Genomic DNA, 23,256 nt, shown 5'->3' on the forward strand with positions numbered 1-23,256 from the left:
GTTCTAGCTGCTGAGCCACTTGGAATGATGAGGTCAGAGGGAGGATATTATATAGATGAACCTACAATGCAGCCTCTTACACAGCAGATTACACAGGACATAGAGATCTATTGTACAGAGCAGCATCTCTATGTTCTGTATTCTAGAGAGAGAGGAAACGTTTTGTTTTTTTTCTAATAAAATTACTAAAAAAAATAAAAAAATAGAATAATATAATTTTATTACACTTCTTTATCAAATAATAAATATCACAAATCAGCAAATAACATGGACATATTTAGTGTCCCTGTAATCGCAACGACCCGAACAACACAGCGATCAGATTAGTAATGGGGATCGGTAAAAAGCGTAAAACAAATGGCACAATTTATTATTTTCTTTATTAAAACCCATAAAAAATGTAATAAAAATGTATTGTTGAGGCAGTGTTCACATGTAGCGTAAATGCTGCTTTTTTTTTGCATTGCACTCCGGAGCTCTCACCTGCAGCCTGGACTGATCTCAGAGTTTGCAAAAATTATGACGGAAACGACGTCCACAGCAGCATCGGACTGACTGCCGGAGGAATCTCCAGTAATGCCAGGCCTGGATTCAATTACCTGCACTGAACTCCGAAGCTCTCACCTGAGCTCCGGAGTGCAGCCTAGACTGAACCGCGAGCGCCAAGTGATTAATTCCCTGGCAATTGCAGTTCAGTTCATTACAGCTGTGGACAGGCCGGGCTGATCTCCGAAGTTCAGGTGAGAGCACTGGAGAGCAGGCCGGTTTGTCTGCAGCTGTCATGACCTGAACCGCAATCGCCAAGGAATCAATCACTCGGCGCTCACGGTTCATTCTAGGCTGCACTCCGGAGCTCAGGTGAGAGCTTCGGAGTTCAGTGCAGGTAATTGAATACAGGCCTGGCATTACTGGAGATTCCTCCGGTAGCCAGTCCGATGCTGCTGTGGACGTCGTTTCCGTCATAATTTTTGACAGATCCGTCTTACAACGGATGAAACGTGAGGCCATCTGTTGCAAACCATCACTAATACAAGTCAATGAGAAAAAAACGGATCCAGCACTGGATCCTTTATTTCACATTTCGACGGATTGTGACTGATGGCAAAAAAACTAATGTGTGAAAGGGGCCTTAGTGTAAACAGACCTTGACCCTTTACAGTCACAATGTTGATAGACCATACTGCATACCTCTCAATCGTTCCGGTTTGTGCGGGGCTGTCCTTATTTTCCAGCTGTCTCCTGCAGTCCTGCGGCTCACTGCTATTCTGTGGGCTCCTCCCCTCACTGCAGTGAATAAATTAAATTAAATTCTCATCTGTCACTCGTGACCTCATTGTCCATGGGCAGCAGCTCTACCACTAAGCTACTGCCTCTATTGAAAAACATAGGAAGATTTGTTAATCTTAACCTCTGTACTGCAGTAGAGAAACTAGAAGCAGAATATTCAGCTACAAAGATAGATAGATAATGGATGGATAGATATATACATGACAGAGAGGGGGCTAGATACATAGGGGGATAGATACATAGATAAATAGATACATGATAGAAAGATAGATACATGATAGATAGATAATAGATAGATACATGATAGATATATAATAGATAGATAATAGACAGAAAGATAGATATATAATAGGTACATGATAGATACATGGATAGATAGAAACATGGATAAATGTATAGATAGATACATGGATGGATAGATAGATAGATAGATAGAAACATGGATGGATGGATAGATAGATGGATACATGGATAAATAGATGGATAGATAGATAGATAGATAGATAGATAGATAGATAGATAGATACATGATAGTTATATAAATAGAGGGATGGATAGATACATTATAGATAAATAGATACATGATAGGTAGATACATGATAGATACAGTCATATGAAAAAGTTTGGGCACCCCTATTAATGTTAACCTTTTTTCTTTATAACAATTTGGGGTTTTGCAACAGCTATTTCAGTTTCATATATCTAATAACTGATGGACTCAGTAGTATTTCTGGTTTGAAATCAGGTTTATTGTACTAACAAAAAAATGTGCAATCCGCATTTAAACAAAATTTGAGCAGTGCAAAAGTATGGCCACCCTTATCAATTTCTTGATTTGAACACTCCTAACTACTTTTTACTGAGTTACTAAAGCACTAAATTGGTTTCATAACCTCATTGAGCTTTGAACTTCATAGGCAGGTGTATTCAATCATGAGAAAAGGTATTTAAGGTGGCCACTTGCAAGTTGTTCTCCTATTTGAATCTCCTATGAAGAGTGGCATCATGGGCTCCTCAAAACAACTCTCAAATGATCTGAAAACAAAGATTATTCAACATAGTTGTTCAGCGGAAGGATACAAAAAGTTGTCTCAGAGATTTAAACTGTCAGTTTACACTGTTAAGAACATAGTAAGGAAATGGAAGAACACAGGTACAGTTCTTGTTAAGCCCAGAAGTGGCAGGTCAAGAAAAATATCAGAAAGGCAAAGAAGAAGAATGGTGAGAACAGTCAAGGACAATCCACAGACCACCTCCAAAGACCTGCAGCATCATCTTGCTGCAGATGGTGTCAATGTGCATGGGTCAACAATACAGCGCACGTTGCACAAGGAGAAGCTGTATGGGAGAGTGATGCGAAAGAAGCCGTTTCTGCAAGCACGCCACAAACAGAGTCACCTGAGGTATGCAAATGCACATTTGGACAAGGCAGTTACATTTTGGAAGAAGGTCCTGTGGACTGATGAAACAAAGATTGAGTTGTTTGGTCATACAAAAAGGCGTTATGCATAGAGGCAAAACAACACGGCATTCCAAGAAAAGCACTTGCTACTCACAGTAAAATTTGGTGGAGGTTCCATGATGCTTTGGGGCTGTGTGGCCAATGCCAGCACCAGGAATCTTGTTAAAGTTGAGGGTCGCATGGATTCAACTCAGTATCAGCAGATTCTTGACAATAATGCCCCAGGCTTTGTACTTGTAAGAAACCCAGCTTTGCTCCATCTCTGGGTACTCTGCTATATCGATGGTCAGTTATGCTTTGACCAGTTGTAGCAGCGCCTACCATGACCACGTGGGCCCGCTCATTAGCCTCATTTCACATGCACTGCATCCCGATGTCCATCATCTTTCAGCCCCAAAACCGGCGCTCAGAGGTGGGCGGGATGATGGTGGGGGGGGTGCGCGCATACTAAAAAGCCAGGCCGCGTGATCACCCTTGGCTCCTACAACCTCGAGTGAACATGTGAGGCTATATTCACTGCTCCCCGTGTATCATCATCAGCGCGGGCGGCAGTGAATAAGCATACTCACCGGTCACCGTTCCCTGCAGCATCGCGATGTCCTCCTGTCTGCCTGCCTGCTTATGTGTGTGGAGAGCGGTGCGCACAGCGATGACATCATCGCTGTGCGCACGGCTCCATGCAGGTCAGCGGTGCTGCTGGTGGCACAGGCAGGAAGACTAGCAATGCTGCGTGGAGTGAGGAAAGGTGACTATACAGCGGGAGTCCTCCACTTGTGACCGCATATCAGGCCGCGGCTGAAGTGAGCGTGAGATCAGCGGTGACTTCAGTCAGCTGATGTGCGGTGACAGCTGAAGTCACCGCTGATGCCGCGCGACTCACTTCACTTGCGGCATGACCCTCACAGAGAGTCGTGCTCTATGGCCGCTCTCTGTGATTGTCAGATGTAGTAGAGCTGGTTGCATTGTGGGACCTTGTGTGGATTGCGTCGGACCTTGAGGGGTGTTTTAGGGATTAATACAGCGGTGAAAGAGGGGGCTTTTTTTGTCTTTTATTTCAAATAAAGGATTTTTTTGGTGATTGTGTTTATTTACTTTCACTTACAGCTTAGTGATGAAGGGGTGTCTCATAGACACCTGCCATCACTAAGCTAGGACTTAGTGGCAGCTATGGGCTGCTGCCATTAACTCCTTATTACCCAGATTGCCACCGCATAAGGGCAATCGGGATGAGCTGGGACTGTCGCATCTAATGGCTGCTGGCTGATATTTTTAGGCTTCGGGGGCTCCTAATAACGTGGTTCTCCCCATCCTGAAAATACCAGTCCCCAGCTGTGAGACTTTATCTTGGCTGGTTATCATAATTGGGGGGGGACTGCACGTTGGTTTTTTTTTTTAATTTTTTACTTAATTTCCTGTACGATATAGACCCCCCCACCAGCGTCTGTGATTGGCTGTAGTCAGACAGCTGTCACTCAGCGTGCGGGTGGGTCTGCCTGCAACCAATCACAGCCACCAGTGAGCAGGGAAGGAGTGATTATGTTATAAGCCTAATGTGCAGACAGCTAAAAAGAATGATTGTAGACTTTGCTGGGGAAGGAAATTCATGCAGTTTTGAGACCAAAACTGCACCAAAAAACGCAGCATGCGCACATAGCCTAAACGTTTATGTTTTTATGTGATGGGGACATATATATAAGGATGGGGATAATATACAAGGCAGGAGGATCATTACCAGGATGGGGTACCTTAGTAGAGAATTTGGGGACATTACCCCCATAACAGTGTCAGCAGCAGATCCTCGCCCCATAACAGTGTATCATGACCACATTTTTTGCTTAAAATTTTATTTTCCTATTTTCCGCCTCTAAAACCAGGGTGCGTCTTATGGTCCGGTGCGTCTTATAGTCCGAAAAATACGGTAGTAATTTATAGCTACTGTTTTCCTCCTATATACTCTATTCAGTTTTCTTTCTATGTAATGCTATGACATGTAAGATATATATAATAATATATACCCCTGTTTGGATGTGAATACATTGACATATATAAATATATCAAACATATATCTTATTTTTTTATGCTGATTTTGATGACTCATTTTTACATCCATCTTTGTTCAGTATATCTCTTGGAGATCCTGTTTGTATTTTTACTATTTAACTTAAGGATAATCATATCTGTGAAATTTAATCTTGATGAACTTTTATTTTATTTTATAAAGTTTTGTGAATATGATATTATTTCCTTATGAATGTATCTGTATTATTTTCATAAGCCAAGAATAAGGTCTATTGACTGAAATATTGGCCCATATGCACAGACTTGCTGACATGCAATAAATTCTACTTTTCATTTTGTGGATGTGCCATGGTATTTTCTCTTTTGGATTGGATTTACCCTACCATTGAGCACTCACGCTTTTCACCCTTCAGTGCCTACCATTGTAAACCTTGATTATAGCTCTGCATTGTATTCATCATCTGAAAGCTCAGCTCTGCTACTTCACCACCAATCCTGCCTTAGTCCTGCCATGGAACCTCTGGTGTAACTCAGCTCAACCATATTGGTTCTTCAAAACTGAGTCTGCATTGCTTTCTTGAGATCTCCAACACTGAAGCCTGCAGCCATTTCCTCAACTTGGCTTCATCAAATTCAGTGACTCACATTTGCACCTCTTCTTGCCTTTCAGCCAATGGGGCTTCAATTGTTCAGCTTGGATTTCCCTAGCATACCACTGCCATCAGTCTGTGCTGCATTACGAACGCCAGAGGTCAAGCTGCATATGCGCCACCACCGGAGCCATTTTACTGAAGACTTTTGGAAGATTAATGTGTACAAGCTCTGCCAGTGGTGAAACCGGAGCCGGCGATAGCTTTAAAAAGGAGACTGATACAGACACAAGTAGCAGGCAGAGGTGTCAGGGCAGGAGCCGAAGACCATTTTCACGTTCCTGACCACACAATTTTTTGCAATTTTAACCAGTGTCACTTTGACGGGTTATAATTCTGGAACGCTTCAACAGGTCCCAGTGATTCTTACATTATTTTTTCATGGAGAAACCAAGGGAAAAATTGTGAAAATATACCCTGCTGTAACTAAATAAAAGCATAGTGCATATAAACATAGGGTACTTAGTAAACACTGTTTTTGATCAAAAAAAGCATAAAACTATCCCACCAACGACAAGGTGTACCCAGTCGGGACAGTACCTACACTCTCTAATATTAAAACCTTACCATGGGTCTAAAATAGGCGTCAATGTGACTAACGGCTGAGAGTGACCGGGTCCCAACAGGACACAGTCAGGGATGCACAGAATGAAATGCCCAGCTCACTGAGAGGGCGGGCCACACCCTATTTGTACTAAATACAAAAAAACAACATAAAAACAAAAAAAAGAGTCGGAGTATGAGAGCATTATTTTTTCATGACATATTGGACTTCATGATAGTTTTAAATTTAGGCCGATATTTTTTCCATTTATTTGTGAAAATATCGGAAATTTGGCAAAAATGTTGAAAATTTCAAACTTGGAAATGTTATGCCCATAAATCCGAAAGTTAAGTCTCACAAAATAGATATTAAATAACATTTCCAACATGTCTGCTTTACATCAGTGCAATTTTTGAAACATCATTTTTTTGTTAGGAAGTTAGAAAAGTGCAAAGTTTATCAGCAATTTTTCATTTTTCCCGCAAAATATATTGAAGTGACTTTGAGAGGCCTAGGTGACCGGGTAAACTGCACACCTCACACTGCTCAAAACCACATCCAAGAAGTTTATTAACCCTTTTCTCCTGTGTAAGCCAATACTTCACATGTGGTAGAAATCTACTGTTTGGGCGCATGGCAGGGCTCAAAATGGAAGGAGAACTATTTCAATTTTTGAAAGCAAAATTAGCTGGAATCGTTACCGGACACCATGTCGCATTTAGAGACCCCCTGAGGTGTCTAAACAGTGGAGCCCTCCCACAAGTGACCCAATTTGGGAAACTAGACCCTTCAAGGAATTTATCTAGATGCTTGTTGAGCACCTTGAACACCCGGGAACTTCACAGAAGTTTATAAGGTTGAGCTGTGAAAATAAAAAAAATATATTTTTATCACAAAATTGTTACTGCAATCAGATACCCTTATGAAAAAAAGCTATGAGGAAAAATGCAACATAAAATTGATTGTGCAATTTCTCCTGAGTACGCTGATACGTCATATGTAGTGGAAAAAAACTGTTTGGGTGCATGCCATGCCTCGGAAGGGAAGGAATGCCATTTGACTGCAAAATTGGCTGGAATAATTAGCGGATGCCATGTCGCGTTTGGAGAGCCCCTGATGTGCCTAAGCAGTGGAACTCCCCCACAAGGGACCCCATTTTGAAAAAATCCTCAAGGAATTTATCTGGATGGTTAGTGAGCACCTGGAACCCCAGGTGCTTCACAGCGGTTTATAACATTCAGCTATGAAAATGAAAAAAATACATTTTTAATCTGAAAAAAAGATGCATTAACCCTAACTTTTTCAAATTCAATAGGGTAACAGGAGATAGTGAACCATACAATTTGTTTTGCAATTTCTCCTGAGCACACCAGTACCCCATATGTGGTCAAAATCTACTTTTGAGGCAAATTCAATGGGAAAAAAGAATTCCAGCTCACCACATGGAGCGATTAAGGTGACGGTGCAGGGAGGCTAGGCAAATTCAGCATATGCGATGATTAAGAACGCTCCAGCGTTCAAAACACGTTTTTCTGGTTCATTGATAGACTTTTTATGGAATTTTAAAACTTTATTGAAATAAAGACAAAGTTTTACTTTATACAGATATGGATACTGGAGTTTTGTCTCTTTACTTTTGAGGCACAGTACAAAGTGAAGAAGGAGAGGAGCACCATATTGGATTGAAGATTTACTTGGAATGTTTTGTGGGTGTCATGTTACATTGGCAGAGCCGAGAACAGCAGAAGCCCCCCACAAGTGACCACATGTTGCAAACTGCACCCCTCAATGAATTCATCCAGGGATGCAGTAAGCATTTTGACAGTACAGGTGTGTCATAAAATGTTATACTATTAGGCTGTGAACAAAAAATAATTCCATTTTTACCAGTATAGTCCTGCCCCAATGCACTGAAAGCTTGTTACACCCAGGGCTGTGGAGTAGTAAGCCAAACCTTTGACTCCGACTCCTCAATTTCCCTTGCACCGACTCCACGACTCCGACTCCTACATATATTGCTTATAGCTAAGTGAAAAATTTATTGTAGTACATGAACATGTGTATGTGAAAATCAGACATTTAATAATTTGCATGATACAATAATCAATATATTTGGATAGCACATAAAACATTTTTATTGGAATACAACTTTAGAACACACAAAACTGTAATAAATTGTAAATATGTAATACACTATGTAATACAGTAGATTACATATATATCTTGTGTGTGTATGTATATATATATATATATATATATATATATATATTACATATTGTATTACATATTTACAATTTATTAGTTTTTTGTGTTCTAAAGTTGTATTGCAATAAATAAATTTTATGTTCTATCTAAATATCTTGATTATTGTATCATAAAAATGATTAAATGTCGGATGTTCACATTGTACTACAATAAATGTTTCACTTAAATATACGCATTATACCAAATTATATTATTTAGTATGTTTTTGTTGAAAACTGTTTTTTTCCACTTAGGCCTAAAACACACTTCCGCAAAAAAAACGGAACACGGACCCGAAAAACGGACTGTAAGACACGTAGTCTTACAGTCCGTTTTTCGGGTCCGTGTTCCATTTTTTTGGGGCGTTTCTCCGGTACGTATGGCATCCGTGCGATGGCGTATGCGAGCCATGTGTACGTGTAAAATGTCCGTGTTTGTGTGTAAAATGCCCGTGTATGTGTACGTGGAATGTCCGTGTGGAATGTCCGTTTGTGTGTTGCACAATGTCGTTGATACATGTCGGCTGACAGCAGACAGAGTTGCGCGATGAGAATGAACTCGGGTGAACTTCACCCGACTTCATTGTCATGCCGCGGCTCTGTCTGTGTGCCGCGTACTGATTAGCGGTCACCTGTGAAGGATTCACCAGTGACCGCTAATCTCACGAGTGACTGAAGTTAGTAGCCCTCACTCATACTTACCGCTCCCCGATCACCAGAACGGCGAGGAACAGCTGTGCAGAGAATACGCGGCAACAATTACTTTGAAAATGCCGGCCGCTCATTAATCAATCTCGTATTCCCTGCTTTCCCCACCCACAGACGCCTATGATTGGTTGCAGTCAGACACGCCCCCCACGCTGAGTCACAGCTGTCTCACTGCACCCAATCACTGCAGCCGGTGGGCGTGTTTATATTGTGCAGTAAAATAAATAAATAATTAAAAAAAACGGCGTGCGGTCCCCTCCCCATTTTAATACCAGCGTGGAGCTGACAGGAGCGGCGGTGTCTTCTGCAGCTCCGTTCACCTCCATGCAGCAGAGCTGGAAGCGACGCTGGACCATCCTGGATTACGGCGGACATGGAGGGCTTTTTCGGGCTTATTAAAGTGGTGAACCAGAGTATATGTTTGTGTTTTTTATTTCTAATAAAGGATTTTTTCGGATGTGTGTGTTTATTTACTGTAATTTACAGATTAATCATGGAAGGAATCTCGGGGAGACGCCTGACATGATTAATCTAGGACTTATTGTTAGCTATGGGCTGCCAATAACTCCTTATTACCCCGATTTGCCAACGCACCAGGGCAAATCGGGAAGAGCCGGGTACAGTCCCAGAACTGTCGCATATAATGTATGTGTGGCGCCCCAGGACAGGGTCGCCACAACAGCATTGGCCTTCCAAAGGGTTAATGCTGAGCCTGGAGGTAATTGGGAGGTCCATTGGCCAGCAAGTTTAACATCCAACGCAGTTCTCCCTCCGGCCAGCAGGGGGAGCTCTGAACCTGGAATTCCAGGGAGCATTCCTCAAGTCTGACCTGAGGGAGGAAGTAGCAGTTAGTCTGTAGAGAGAAGTGAGAGCGAGCAGATGCAGAGTGTGCTGTCCTGTGGATCTGGGGCCTGGAGCTGGAGCAGCTTGGCCCAGGGAAGCAGGAGTAGCAGAGAGGCAAAGAAGAGACTCGGACATCGGAGTCTGTGGCCACCAGGGCTTAAAATATTCCCTGGTAGCCGAATCCGAAGGGCAGGAGAGCTGCAAGCACCTGGCCCATAAATAGCCCGAAGGTACAGCTGCAGCATCAGGGCCCGGTGAGGACTCCAGCAGAGAAGCACCAGAGAGGGCCTGCGCAGCCTACCACAGAGGGAAAGGGACGTACCACCAGTCCCAGCAGCAAGAGGGCCATTGCTAGATCCAGGGAGCAGGGTCCTATCATAGTAAAGAAAAGAACAGGAGTAGGCCTCAACTCAGCTGGCCAGAAAGATCACCCCAAGTACTTCCAGGCCGACCGGATCCCCTTCACCACCTGTGACGGTCTCCCAGGACTGGACTGTTCTTAAAGTAAAAGAGGAGAAGGTAAAGAGACTGTTGTTTGTGACTGGTTCTTTCATTGCCTGTCGGCCCTGCACCGTGTTATCCACACAACACCATAGACTCTCACGAGCACTAACAGTGTCCCCAGGGCACCGCTCCACCTGTGGGGAGCAGTACCACCATTGCTGCCGTACCATCACCCCGGAGGCCTCACACAGCAGCGGCGGCTTAATAGCCGCAAACCACAGGTGGCGTCACGAAACAAATACTTTAATTGCTCCCAAGTCACCAGCCATATTTAAAACTGACACCCACCAGGGCCACGGAGTCGGGCCCCGCCACCACTGACGACCCCCGGACTAGTCCCGCCCGGCACCGGGTGTCCCATAGCCCTGGGGTGGGCGAGTCAACTTTGGCGTCACGAACAGGATTTCGTGCCCGTTCCCACCGGGTACTGTGCGCCTGCAGAAACTGTGCTTAAAAGACTGTGTTACTGTTTGCAAACTGCCGCCGCCATTAGCCTCGCTGAGCGCAGGAAGAAGGGGGGCGTGCCTGACAAAGGGCGCGAAGAAAGCGCGCCATCAGAGCATAGCGCCGTTAACCCCTCGCTACCCGGAAGAGATTGTAAAAAGAAAGCGGAGCCTGGTAAGGTTCACTAAGGGGGAGGAAGATGTCCGACACCGAGGGAGAGCCGGTGGCTGTAGTAGTTCAAGACGCAGCAGCGCCGGCCGATGTAATCCCAGTCGCCGTCGCCCCGGCCCCCGCTGTAGCGCCGGTAATGCCGATCACAATGCCGTACATCCCGGGAGCAGAATGCTGCCGCAGTACTCCGGGGAGTCCCATACCCTGAGCGACTTCAGAGAAAGGCTGCACGACTTGTTCATAGCGTATCCGCTGACTGAGATCCAGAAGGTGGGCATATTAATGGGGCAGCTAGCCGGCGCGGCCCAGCGTGAAGTGAAGTCCTGGCCTGATACAGATAAAGGGACAGCAACCCAGATACTGGCCAAGTTAAAGAGTACTTTTGACACCCGCACCGCAGCAGAAATAAAGATGAGATTCTTTGGGTGCAAACAACGGGCCACAGACAGCATAAGGGACTATGCCTTAAACTTGCAGGAGGCCCTGAAAGCAATTAAACAGGTAGACCCAGAGAGTGTACGTGAAGAAGACAAACTCCTAACTGAGCAGTTCATAGAGGGGCTCCTGTCAGACGCCCACAGGACCCAGCTGCGTGTCATGGTCCTGCAGAACCCTGCTCTGGACTTTGCAAAGTTTAAGGACCAGGCCATCCGGGTACTGAGAGAATCTACACCGAATGACCCAGTACCCCTCCGACCTCTTGCTATCACGTACCCAGGGGTGGTGCCTGCAACACGAACCGCTGCAGGGGCTGAGACGCAGTCCCTGGATAAGGATCCCACTGCAGAGCTCAGACAGCAGGTCCAGGTGCTGACCAAGACTGTAGCTGCCCTTGCCAGGACCGTGCAGTCTCTACAAGTGACCCCATCGCCTGCAAGAATCGAGTTGGCCTCCAGCCCAGATGACATCCCATGGATGCGACAGAGGAGGATTCCGCTGACCCGAGGAAAAGATACAGACCGGTATGATTCAACGGGACAACCGATCTGCCGCCGCAGCAGTCAGGCGGGCCATATTGCAAGATACTGTCCTTTAAATGGGCCGAGCCTGGGGCCAGGAGCCAACCCCCAGGTGTAAGGAAGCCCGGCTCAACCCCCAATCGCAGCAAGTATGTGGGAGGACGCCCGGTCCTTCCTATTGTGCTGGATGGGATCCCTTTGAATGCCCTCCTGGATACGGGGTCCCAGGTAACAACCATCCCTTATAAACTGTACAAAAGATATTGGGCTGATTCAGACATTGACCATGGCCCAGATGATGATTTAACAATTGTGGCCAGTAATGGTCAGCCCTTACCTCAAATTGGGTATAAAGAAGTAACCATTAAAGTGGGGCGGGTAGAATTGCCATGTCAGGGGATGATATTTGTAGATATTGATCGCAAAGAATCTGACCCACTGCTGACCATTGGTACAAATGTGATAGAAAATTGTATTGCCGAAGTGATAATTTTGTTGCAACAGGCGTCTGAAACTGCCAGCTCCGGGCAGCAGCGTGCCCTACAGAGGGAGATGAGAGCCCTGATGAGGAGGCAGCAGGTAGAGCTGGCCGGAGGAGAAATTGGCAGTGTGAGGGTAAGTGACCTCCTCCCCATTGCAATACCCCCAAGAAGTGAAATGTTGATATGGTGTCGGGCAGCAATAGGCCTCAAGGGTCAGGATTACCATGCCTTGGTAGAACCGGTATATTCAGACAGTAGGCCTGGAGTCCAGATAGCCAGAGGGGTAGCAGACGTCCGCAAGGGGAGAGTGCCCGTCCGTGTCCTGAATTGTGGGGAGGAGGAAGCCAAATTGCCCCGGTACGCCACTGTAGCAAAACTGTACACTGTCAGTAACAATACCATTAAAGCAGTGGAACCCTTGATCCCGTCCGACCAGGCGGAAGACAATGGCTCCAAGGGGCAGCTGGAAGACTGGTGCCAAAAATTACATGTGGGCACCGACGCCACCCCCTCACACCAAAAGCATGGGGTTTACCGGGTGGTACAGGAGTACGAGCGGGTCTTCAGCAAACACCCCCTAGATTTTGGGCAGGTAAAAGGGGTTAAACATCAAATCCCCACGGGTGATCATCATCCCATTAAAGAGAGATACCGCCCTGTACCCCCAGCACAGTATCAGCGTGCCAAAGAAATGTTACGGGAAATGAAGGAGGCTGGGGTTATCAGAGATAATTGTAGCCCCTGGGCAGCTCCACTAGTGCTCGTAAAGAAAAAAGATGGTACAATGAGAATGTGCGTAGATTACAGACAAATTAACCGCATTACACATAAAGATGCTTATCCACTACCCAGAATAGAGGAGTCACTAACAGCCTTAAAGTCAGCTAACTATTTCTCCACCTTGGATCTCACCAGTGGGTATTGGCAGGTTCCCGTGGCAGAGGCGGACAAGGAGAAGACTGCATTCACGACACCAATGGGCCTCTGCGAGTTCAACTGTATGCCATTCGGGCTCTGCAACGCCCCAGGGACATTCCAAAGGTTGATGGAGTGCTGCTTGGGCCACCACAACTTTGAAACCGTGCTGTTGTATCTGGATGACGTCATAGTCTACTCCAAGACTTATGAAGACCACCTGAGGCACTTAGCAGAAGTGTTTGAGTCCTTGTCGGAGTATGGCCTGAAGATAAAGCTGTCCAAATGTCACCTCTTGAAGCCAAAGGTACAGTACCTGGGTCATGTGGTCAGCGCAGAAGGTGTGGCACCTGATCCGGAGAAAGTCACCGTAATCAAGGACTGGCCAAGACCCACCACGGTAAAGGAGGTGCGGCAGTTCCTTGGGCTGGTGGGCTACTACCGAAGGTTCATTGATGGTTTCACAAAGATAGCAGCGCCCCTTCAAGATCTCCTGGTGGGCCAGCCAAAGCAGGCTAAGAAGCAGAGCCCTCCATTTGAATGGAGCAGCCAAATAGAAACATCCTTTGTCCGGCTGAAAGGGGCTCTCATGGGAGAAGACATTCTGGCCTACCCTGACTACAGCCAGCCGTTTGTACTGTATACAGATGCCAGCAACGTGGGACTGGGAGCAGTTCTGTCCCAGGTGCAGGGAGGCAGAGAGAAGGTGATAGCTTACGCCAGTAGGAAGCTTCGGCCCACAGAAAGGAACCCAGAAAACTACTGTTCCTTCAAGCTAGAGTTCCTCGCTATTGTTTGGGCAGTGACTGAACGCTTCAAGCACTATCTGGCATCGGCCAAGTTCACCATCTTCACGGACAACAATCCATTGACACATCTGGCAACAGCCAAGTTAGGTGCGTTGGAACAGCGATGGATGGCCCGGTTGTTTAACTTTGACTTTACCATCAAGTACCGGGCTGGCAAAAAGAATAACAATGCTGATGCGCTGTCCAGAATGCCTCACTTACCCGAGTCTGGAGAAAACCTGGATGAACTCGAAGAGATAGAGTTACCGGCTTTCCATCACCAAGGTGTTTCCCAGTGTGAGCATGCTGTAGGAGTGAAGCGCTCGAGCCAGCACGAGGTCTCGGTCAAACCATTACTCCACCATAATTGGGAAGAGACACAGAACGGTGACCCGGCCGTGCGATTGGTCAAAGAAAAGCTAGCACAAGCTGAGACCCATCTTGGCCCAGATGCTCCAGAAGAAGCCCAGCAGCTGTGGAAGGAGAGGGGACGACTGTTCACATACCAAGGCAAGCTCTGCAAGAGATATGTCAACTGGCAAACAAATGAACTCGTCTGGCAGATAGTGGTCCCACAGAGGGATGCTCCAATGGTCCTAGCAGCTTACCATGATAACGCAGGACACTTCGGGTGGAAGAAGTTGGAGACCCTACTCTGCGATCGGTTCTACTGGGTGTGAATGAGAAAGACAGTCGAGAAGTGGTGCCGAGACTGTGGTCCGTGTAACCTGAGGCGGAAAGATGATGCCAGCCAGAGGTCTCCCCTACAGCCAATTGTCACGAAGCAGCCCCTGGAGTTTGTGGCCCTGGACCATGTGAAGTTAACACCAAGCCTGTCAGGCTATGTTTACGCCCTCACCATTGTGGACCATTACTCTCGTTTCCTGGTAGTAGTGCCTGTGAAGGACCAGACAGCCAGAACAGCAGCTAGAGCATTTCAGGCATACTTTTGTCGACCTCACGGTTACCCTGAAAGGGTACTGACTGATCAAGGTCCTGCATTCGAGGCAGAAGTGTTCCAAGAGTTCTGTAACATGTACGGTTGTAAGAAAATCAGAACAACACCGTACCACCCCCAAACCAATGGATTGTGCGAGAAGATGAACCATGTGGTTATTCATATGCTCAAGACTCTACCGCTGGAAGAAAGAAACCAATGGCCAGAGAAGTTACCAGATCTGGTAGACCTGTATAACCATATCCCAGTAAATTCGACCAACTGCAGCCCTGCTTACCTGATGCGAGCAAGACCTGGCAAGTTACCTGTAGACTTGGAGATGGGAACTGTGTCACCTGAAGCAGTTCAAGAGATAGAAGATTGGGATACAGAACGACAACAGCAGTACCGCAGAGTTCAAGAATGCGTAGAAAAGAGCCTGTCCCAAGCAAGAACGAGACAAGAACGGAACTACAATCAAACGGCCCCAGCAACTCCCTTAGCACCTGGAGAACAGGTCCTCAAGAAAAAGTGGAGGGCGCATAAATTAGATGATGAGTGGGAGAATGAACCCTACACCATTATTCCCTCCAACTTTGACAATAGTAAGGTATGCCTCATAAGCAAAGATGAAGGCAAGACCTATCAAGCAGTTTCTCGAGACCGCCTGAAAGCGTGCCCTGAACGGTGCAGAACCCAAAAAGAAGTAGAAGAAGTACAAGAAAGTCCCCAAAGTCAAGAAAAAGAGGAAGAGATGATCCAAAAAATCCTTGGAAAATTCCCCAAAACTTGGACCCGAATAAACAATGCCATAGTGGTACCAGTCTTGACGTTCCCGCAGTTGGTCGAGCCAGAAACAGGAGAGGTTCCAGATCCACCTAAAGAATCATCCGCTCCAACACGAGATGACACGCCAGCAGTGGAACAGGAGAATCAACCCCCTGCCAGTGGTGAACCTGCTGTACCCTTGGCGAATCTGAGACCCCGTAGGCAACCAACACGCATACCTGTCAGGGTTAGGCCTACCAGTGACACGGAGGGGGCAGATACTCCAAGTAGTCAGGGACAAACCCCAGAGCTACGCCGGTCCCAACGTAGCACTCGGGGACAGCCCCCTCCAAGGTATAGAACATAGAAAGTAAAATACCTAACAGAGTGTAAATAGTTATGTGGAAATGTCTGGTATGTAATGTTTTGTTTTAGGTGATTAAGTAAATGGACAATTGGGCCACTGGACTATGGGTGGCCAACACCTAGCTGTACATAGTTAGCACCAGTGTGCTGAAGAAAAACCCGTCCGGCGTGCATAGAGTGGGGTCATCAATGCTCTGACGCACGCCCAGAGCCTACGTTGGGGGTTTGATCGCGGAGGGTCCCCCATGAAGCAGTGTAATGGACACCCGGCAGGGAGCCACACTGGACTCTAATAGTAGTGTTTAAGTTTGTAACGTTTAAGTAATGCGCCTCCCATAATGGGATGAAATGTTCCAACATATTATGCTTTGTTCTACAGTCCGGGAGTACTGAATTTAACTAAGGGGGAGTGTGGCGCCCCAGGACCTGGTCGCTACAACAGCATTGCCCTTCCAAAGGGTTAATGCTGAGCCTGGAGGTAATTGGGAGGTCCATTGGCCAGCAAGTTTAACATCCAACGCAGTTCTCCCTCCGGCCAGCAGGGGGAGCTCTGAACCTGGAATTCCAGGGAGCATTCCTCAAGTCTGACCTGAGGGAGGAAGTAGCAGTTAGTCTGTAGAGAGAAGTGAGAGCGAGCAGACGCAGAGTGTGCTGTCCTGTGGATCTGGGGCCTGGAGCTGGAGCAGCTTAGCCCAGGGAAGCAGGAGTAGCAGAGAGGCAGAGAAGAGACTCGGACATCGGAGTCTGTGGCCACCAGGGCTTAAAATATTCCCTGGTAGCCGAATCCAAAGGGCAGGAGAGCTGCAAGCACCTGGCCCATAAATAGCCCGAAGGTACAGCTGCAGCATCAGGGCCCAGTGAGGACTCCAGCAGAGAAGCACCAGAGAGGGCCTGCGCAGCCTACCACAGAGGGAAAGGGACGTACCATCAGTCCCAGCAGCAAGAGGGCCATTGCTAGATCCAGGGAGCAGGGTCCTATCATAGTAAAGAAAAGAACAGGAGTAGGCCTCATACTCAGCTGGCCAGAAAGATCACCCCAAGTACTTCCAGGCCGACCGGATCCCCTTCACCACCTGTGACGGTCTCCCAGGACTGGACTGTTCTTAAAGTAAAAGAGGAGAAGGTAAAGAGACTGTTGTTTGTGACTGGTTCTTTCATTGCCTGTCGGCCCTGCACCGTGTTATCCACACAACACCATAGACTTTCACGAGCACTAACAGTGTCCCCGGGGCACCGCTCCACCTGTGGGGAGCAGTACCACCATTGCTGCCGTACCATCACCCCGGAGGCCTCACACAGCAGCGGCGGCTTAATAGCCGCAAACCACAGGTGGCGTCACGAAACAAATACTTTAATTGCTCCCAAGTCATCAGCCATATTTAAAACTGACACCCACCAGGGCCACGGAGTCGGGCCCCGCCACCACTGACGACCCCCGAACTAGTCCCGCCCGGCACCGGGTGTCCCATAGCCCTGGGGTGGGCGAGTCATATGCGGCAATTCTGGGCGGCTGCTGACTGATATTGCTAGGCTGGGGGGCTCCCCATAATGTGGGGCTCCCCATCCTGAGAATACCAGCCTTCAGCCGTATGGCTTTATCTGGCTGGTATTAAAATGGGGGGGGACCGCACGCCTTTTTTTTTAATTATTTATTTATTTATTTTACTGCACAGTATAAACACGCCCACCGGCTGCTGTGATTGGGTGCAGTGACACAGCTGTCACTCAGCGTGGGGGGCGTGTCTGACTGCAACCAATCATAGGCACCGGTGGGTGGGGAAAGCAGGGAATACGAGATTGATTAATGAGCGGCCGGCATATTCAAAGTAATTGTTGCCGCGCATTCTCTGCACAGCTGTTCCTCGCCGCTCTGGTGATCGGGGAGCGGTATGAGCCGAGGGAAGAAAAAAACGAGCGCCAATGTAAGTATGACTGAGAATAGCAGAAAAAAAGGTAAGTATACTGAATTTAATTAAAAAAAAAATAAAACTAAGATCGCTAGTGTAAAAACGCACACGCACGAAATGTGCTGAACACGGACATACTCCGTGTGCGGTACGTGCAGGCACGGACCCATAGACTAAAGCGGGTCCGTGCCTGCGTGCTGCCAGCCAAAAACAGACATGTTGTCCGTGTAGAAAAGCGCATACACGTACTTACCTCACGGACACACGTTCCGTGCGATTTTACGTGTGTGTGCCATCTACCATTGATTAACATGGGTCTCCGTGTGTACGGGTCTCCGGTACGTGCAAATACGTACCGCACACGTACAAATTACACGGATGTGTGTTGCGGGTCTTACATAGTGTATTACTTAGTGTTATTGCTTCCATCAGATCCTCCTTCGCAGATGACCTCAAATCTGACCTAATAATTTTAAGGCTAGAGAACAACCTCTCTACAGTAACTTGGGTTGCCTCATGCACAGTCAGTTTTGATGAACGGTTGAATTTTTCTATTTCTTTGAGAGCAAGTGAAAAATTTTACTGAAATCTGGTCAATCTGCTTGCTATAGGAGACGGAGTGAAATCTTTTTCCTTGCTGCAACGCTTTGCCGGCTCCATGTCATCCAAATACTTGTCAAAGTTAAACTCCTCATCTGATGAGGATCAAGATATGGCAGCAGTAGCACTGTCAGGCCCCAAGTCCTATTGTGCCAGGCAGTCCTGTAGGCCACTCATCCTAACTGCTACCTCACTCAAAGCTTCTTTTCCTTTAGTAAGCTGTTGATCATCAACCAGTATACGATGACTTGGATCCACATAAACAGCTGCCAGAAGAATTTTATTTTCCAATAGCTGTGTCTCTCTCCGTTTCATTGAAGCAGAAATGCCATCTGCGATTAAACCTCCTCTTTGGGACAGGCAAAATAGCAAGTTCTTCCACTTCCTTATGAAAATGCCAGGAGTTAAATCCTCAGCTTGTAATTTTTTAGTCACGGTAAATGGGTGATTAAGCAATTCCTTCAATTCAGCCACCTGTGTCCATTGACCTTCATTTAATGTTACTTGAGGGTTCACCATATCTATAAGAAACGATTTTAGTTCAAGCAATCGCTCAGTTATTTAAATAAGTGCTGCCTCACCGAGTGGCTTGATCAACAATTGCCCCTTTCCCAGCACGTCTCTTCAAAATGGAATCAATTTTAGGGGTTCTGGCGGCAGTAACCAACTTCCTCACTTTTCCAATTAGATTTCCAGTATGTCCGCCCAGTTTCACACATCCGGCTTTTCGCCGGTTTGGCGGATGCGGCACACTCCAGTACAATACGATACAGTACAGTGGCAGTGTCGCAACCTCTGGTTCACATGCTCCGGTCACATGACAGCATGTGACCGGCATTTGTCACGCTGCCACTGTACTGTATACACTGTACTGGAGTGCGCCGCATCCGCCAAACTGCCGAAAAGCCAGATGTGTGAAACTGGGGTCCCTCTTGCAGACTATTTCTTATTGCCAGGTGCAGCGTGTGCACAACACAGCGCATGTGAATAGGAAAGTGATTTGAAGCAGCTTCAACAAGATCATCTAACCCTCAAGTATCATTTTGCTGTTCTTCTGTTGTAATATCTGTTTGTTCCTCAGTTACATGAACAGCACTATGGCCTTCCATCTCTAACATACTAAATTTTCTTCAAGCTGTTGTTCATTACTCTCATTCATCAGTTTAATTGTACTTATGTTTGAAGCATTGTCCTTTACAATAGCAAGAACCTGTTCTTTTTTGAGTTGGTAGTCTTGCAGAACCTTTTCCACTAAGGCCTGGAGAAACTGGCCGGTGTGATGAGCTTTAGTATCTTTTACTGCCAGAGTCTTGCTAACATTTTCTTTCTTTCACAAACATATCGAACATTGATGGCAAAATAATTCAGTGAAATGCAGTGACTCTGGGCTCCCAGCAAAGGCAATGGGTTTCAAGATAGGACATTCAGACGCATCGTTTTGTGAGGATCCTCACAAAGAATGAGCATGTCAGTTTGTGTGGCCTTTTTCTAATCTGCTTTTGCTATTGAAAACATTATTTATGAGCTCAAAAACCTTTCAGATGATGCAGTTTTTTAAAAAGCTGATCTGCTTTTGCAGCTGACAAACGAATCCTCAAAAAACGCAGCAAAAACACTGTGTGTGAATGTAGCCTTAGATCAGGTATAGAACAGCCATTTATAGTACATTTCATAACTTTCCCAAATTCCTATGAAAAAATATTCAGCCCATTCTGCATTGCACTACTGTACCCAATTTATTATATATTTTAGGAGTCGGAGTCGGTGCATTTTATACCGACTCCGACACCACCAAAATGAGCTCCGACTCCACGACTCCGACTCCGACTCCACAGCCCTGGTTACACCCAAATTTCAAAAGCAGATTAAACAATTACCAGGAAGTAGATTTCTTCAGTAATGGTATCTATTTAATCTGCATAACAGCATCATTATGGCCATGCCTTTTCTTTAACATGCCAAACCATGATGACAAGTTCTCTTTAAATGTACAGTCCCATTTAAGAGGATGTTACATTTTACTTTTACCCCTTCCTTTCCACTTATCCTCCTGCACCAAAACAAAACTGTGATTTAGGTAGTACATTTGTTAAACGTACACATGAAAAAAAGATATAACTGATTGTCATGGTTCTCAACATAGTATTAACTATCACTTATATGGTTAACCTTAATACCAAGTTCTGGAAATTCTGTAACTTTCCTATGACAGCAGTGCCCATTAGTATTTGCAGCTCCTATAATTTGCAAACATAAGTATTCCAAAATCTGTGTAACCTTAAGAACTATAAGAGATAGTGAAGATACTTACTGCTTTCTGGCCTTGTATCTGATACACGGTAGGCAATGCCACCATTTACAAATGCCATGTTTTGCCTTTGGTTTGTTTTCAGTCTTTTTTTCCATCTACACAAAAATGGTATAATTAAAATGTCAGCTCAAGAGGCAAAATTTAAACCGTCACTGAGATCAAGATCCCAAAAAATGAGAACGCTACAGGTCTCAGAAAAGGCACAAAAGCACTACTTTTATTTAGTCAAACTTCTGTTTTTTTAACCCCTTAGATAAAAGTAAAAGTATACGTGTTAGGTATCTTAGGGGTACTTCTCACATAGCGAGATCGCTAGCGAGGTCGCTGCTGAGTCACAGGTTTTGTGACGCACCAGTGACCTCATCAGCGATCTCGCTGTGTGTGACAGTAAGCAGCGACCTGGCCCCTGCTGTGAGATCGCTGCTCGTTACACACTGCTCTGGTTCATTTTTTGCTCGTTGCTCTCCCGCTGTGAAGCACACATCTCTGTGTTGGCAGCGAGAGAGCAACGATCTGAATGTGCAGGGAGCAGGGAGCTGGCATCTGACAGCTGCGGACGCTGGTAACCAAGGTAAACATCGGGTAACTAAGCAAAGTGATTTGCTTGGTTACCCGATATTTACCTTGGTTACCAGCGTCCGCAGCTGCTAGGAGCCGGGCTGCCTGCTCCCTGCATACGTAACCAAGGTAAACATCGGGTAACTAAGCGAAGCACTTTGCTTGGTTACCCGATATTTACCTTGGTTCCGAGCGTCCGCCACTCTCAGGCTGCCAGTGCCGGCTCCCTGCACACGTAGCCAGAGTACACATCGGTTAACTATTCTTTGCTTAGTAACCCGATGTGTACCCTGGATCAAGTGCAAGGAGCCAGCGCTAAGCGGTGTACGCTGGTAACCAAGGTAAATATCGGGTAACCAAGCACATCATTTTGCTTAGTTACCTGATATTTACCTTGGTAACCAAGCGCAGCATCGCTTCCACGAGTCGCTGGTGGCTGGTCGCTGGTGAGATCTGCCTGATTGACAGCTCACCAGCGACCATGTAGCGACACACCAGCGATCCTGACCAGGTCATATTGTGGTCAGAATCGCTGGTACGTCGTTTAGTGAGACGGTACCCTAATAGTGACATGAGGCATCATACTGACATGTTAGCTTTTCCATATAGTGAACACGGTGAATAAAATATTCCAAAAACAATCGTGCAATTGCACTTTTTTTGCAATTTCACCACACTTGGAATTTTTGGCCGTTTTCCAGAACACTATATGGTAAAATTATTGGTATTATTCAAAAGTACAACTCGTCCCACAAAAAATAAGCCCTCATTTGGCAAGAGTGACAGAAAAATAAAAAGTTATGGTTCATGAAAGAAGGGGCATTAAAAATTAAAATGAAAAACGAAAAATCGCCCGGGGGTAAAGGAGTTAATATAGTTTTGTCAATACCAAATACCAGGACATACCAAAAATAAAGCAACTTTATTTAAAACATGACACACCAACAAGAGCCAAAAATACAGGATCAAAAATGCAATAAAAACGCAAGTAAAAACATTCAACTAACCTCAGTTACATAATAGGTGGAGAACTGCCGCAGAAATTCTGACACATCGAAAACTCCCCAAAAGCTCTTTGTGGGAACACAGCCTAAGGGTACTATTATATTTACAAGGGCTAAGTTTTCAGAATTTAATTTTACAAATTACAAAAAGATTGCTTACTTTTCACAGGTTTCCTGTTTCCAGATCAGATGACTGCAGGTGTCTGACAGTATGACGTGCATATAACAATGGGCTGGAATGTTTGATGATGCATGATGTGACATCACACAACAAGGGACAGGAATGTTTGATCGTGCATTTGCATACACATCACACATTTGTGACATCAATAATGTGGCAGATCTGTGACTGAAAATCTGTTCCATACATCTGGAGTTCTTTCTGCAGGACGTGCATACATTTTTAGATTTTTGGTTTATGTGGATTTTGGAGCAGATTCTGCTACAAAAACACATTACAAAATGCTTTAGATACTTGTATCTGTGATTTTTGCAATGACTAATTGCTCCTTTAATACACAGGGGCTGTTTTTGCTAAATTTTTTTAACATGTAAAAAAACCCCACAACAACATGTTACAGGGGTTGTACAAAATCTCTCTAGGCCTACTGCCTGTCTTTACACTTCCAATTACGTCTTGTTTCAGTCTCCAAGTATGCACTGTGGAACCTCAAAAAGAATGTCCTCAACCGGCTAAGACTGTGATGGCTCATGTTATTCTAAAGGCTGCTTTACACCAGACGTTCTATCGTGCGATAGATCGTCGGGGTCACGGTTTTTGTGACG

General features: G+C 45.8%; 1 long non-coding RNA gene across 1 annotated transcript; it reads right to left on the bottom strand.

The window, feature by feature from the left end:
* Window positions 1–1,205: 1,205 nt before the first annotated feature.
* On the bottom strand, window positions 1,206–22,670 carry LOC142293197 (uncharacterized). Its single transcript, XR_012751188.1, has 3 exons — window positions 22,631–22,670; window positions 20,909–21,003; window positions 1,206–1,284 (listed from the first exon to the last, which is right to left on the bottom strand). It is a non-coding gene; the product is annotated as an uncharacterized LOC142293197 (long non-coding RNA).
* Window positions 22,671–23,256: the final 586 nt, after the last annotated feature.

The sequence above is a fragment of the Anomaloglossus baeobatrachus genome, chromosome 1 (assembly GCF_048569485.1).
Source record: "Anomaloglossus baeobatrachus isolate aAnoBae1 chromosome 1, aAnoBae1.hap1, whole genome shotgun sequence".
NCBI lineage: Eukaryota > Metazoa > Chordata > Amphibia > Anura > Aromobatidae > Anomaloglossus > Anomaloglossus baeobatrachus.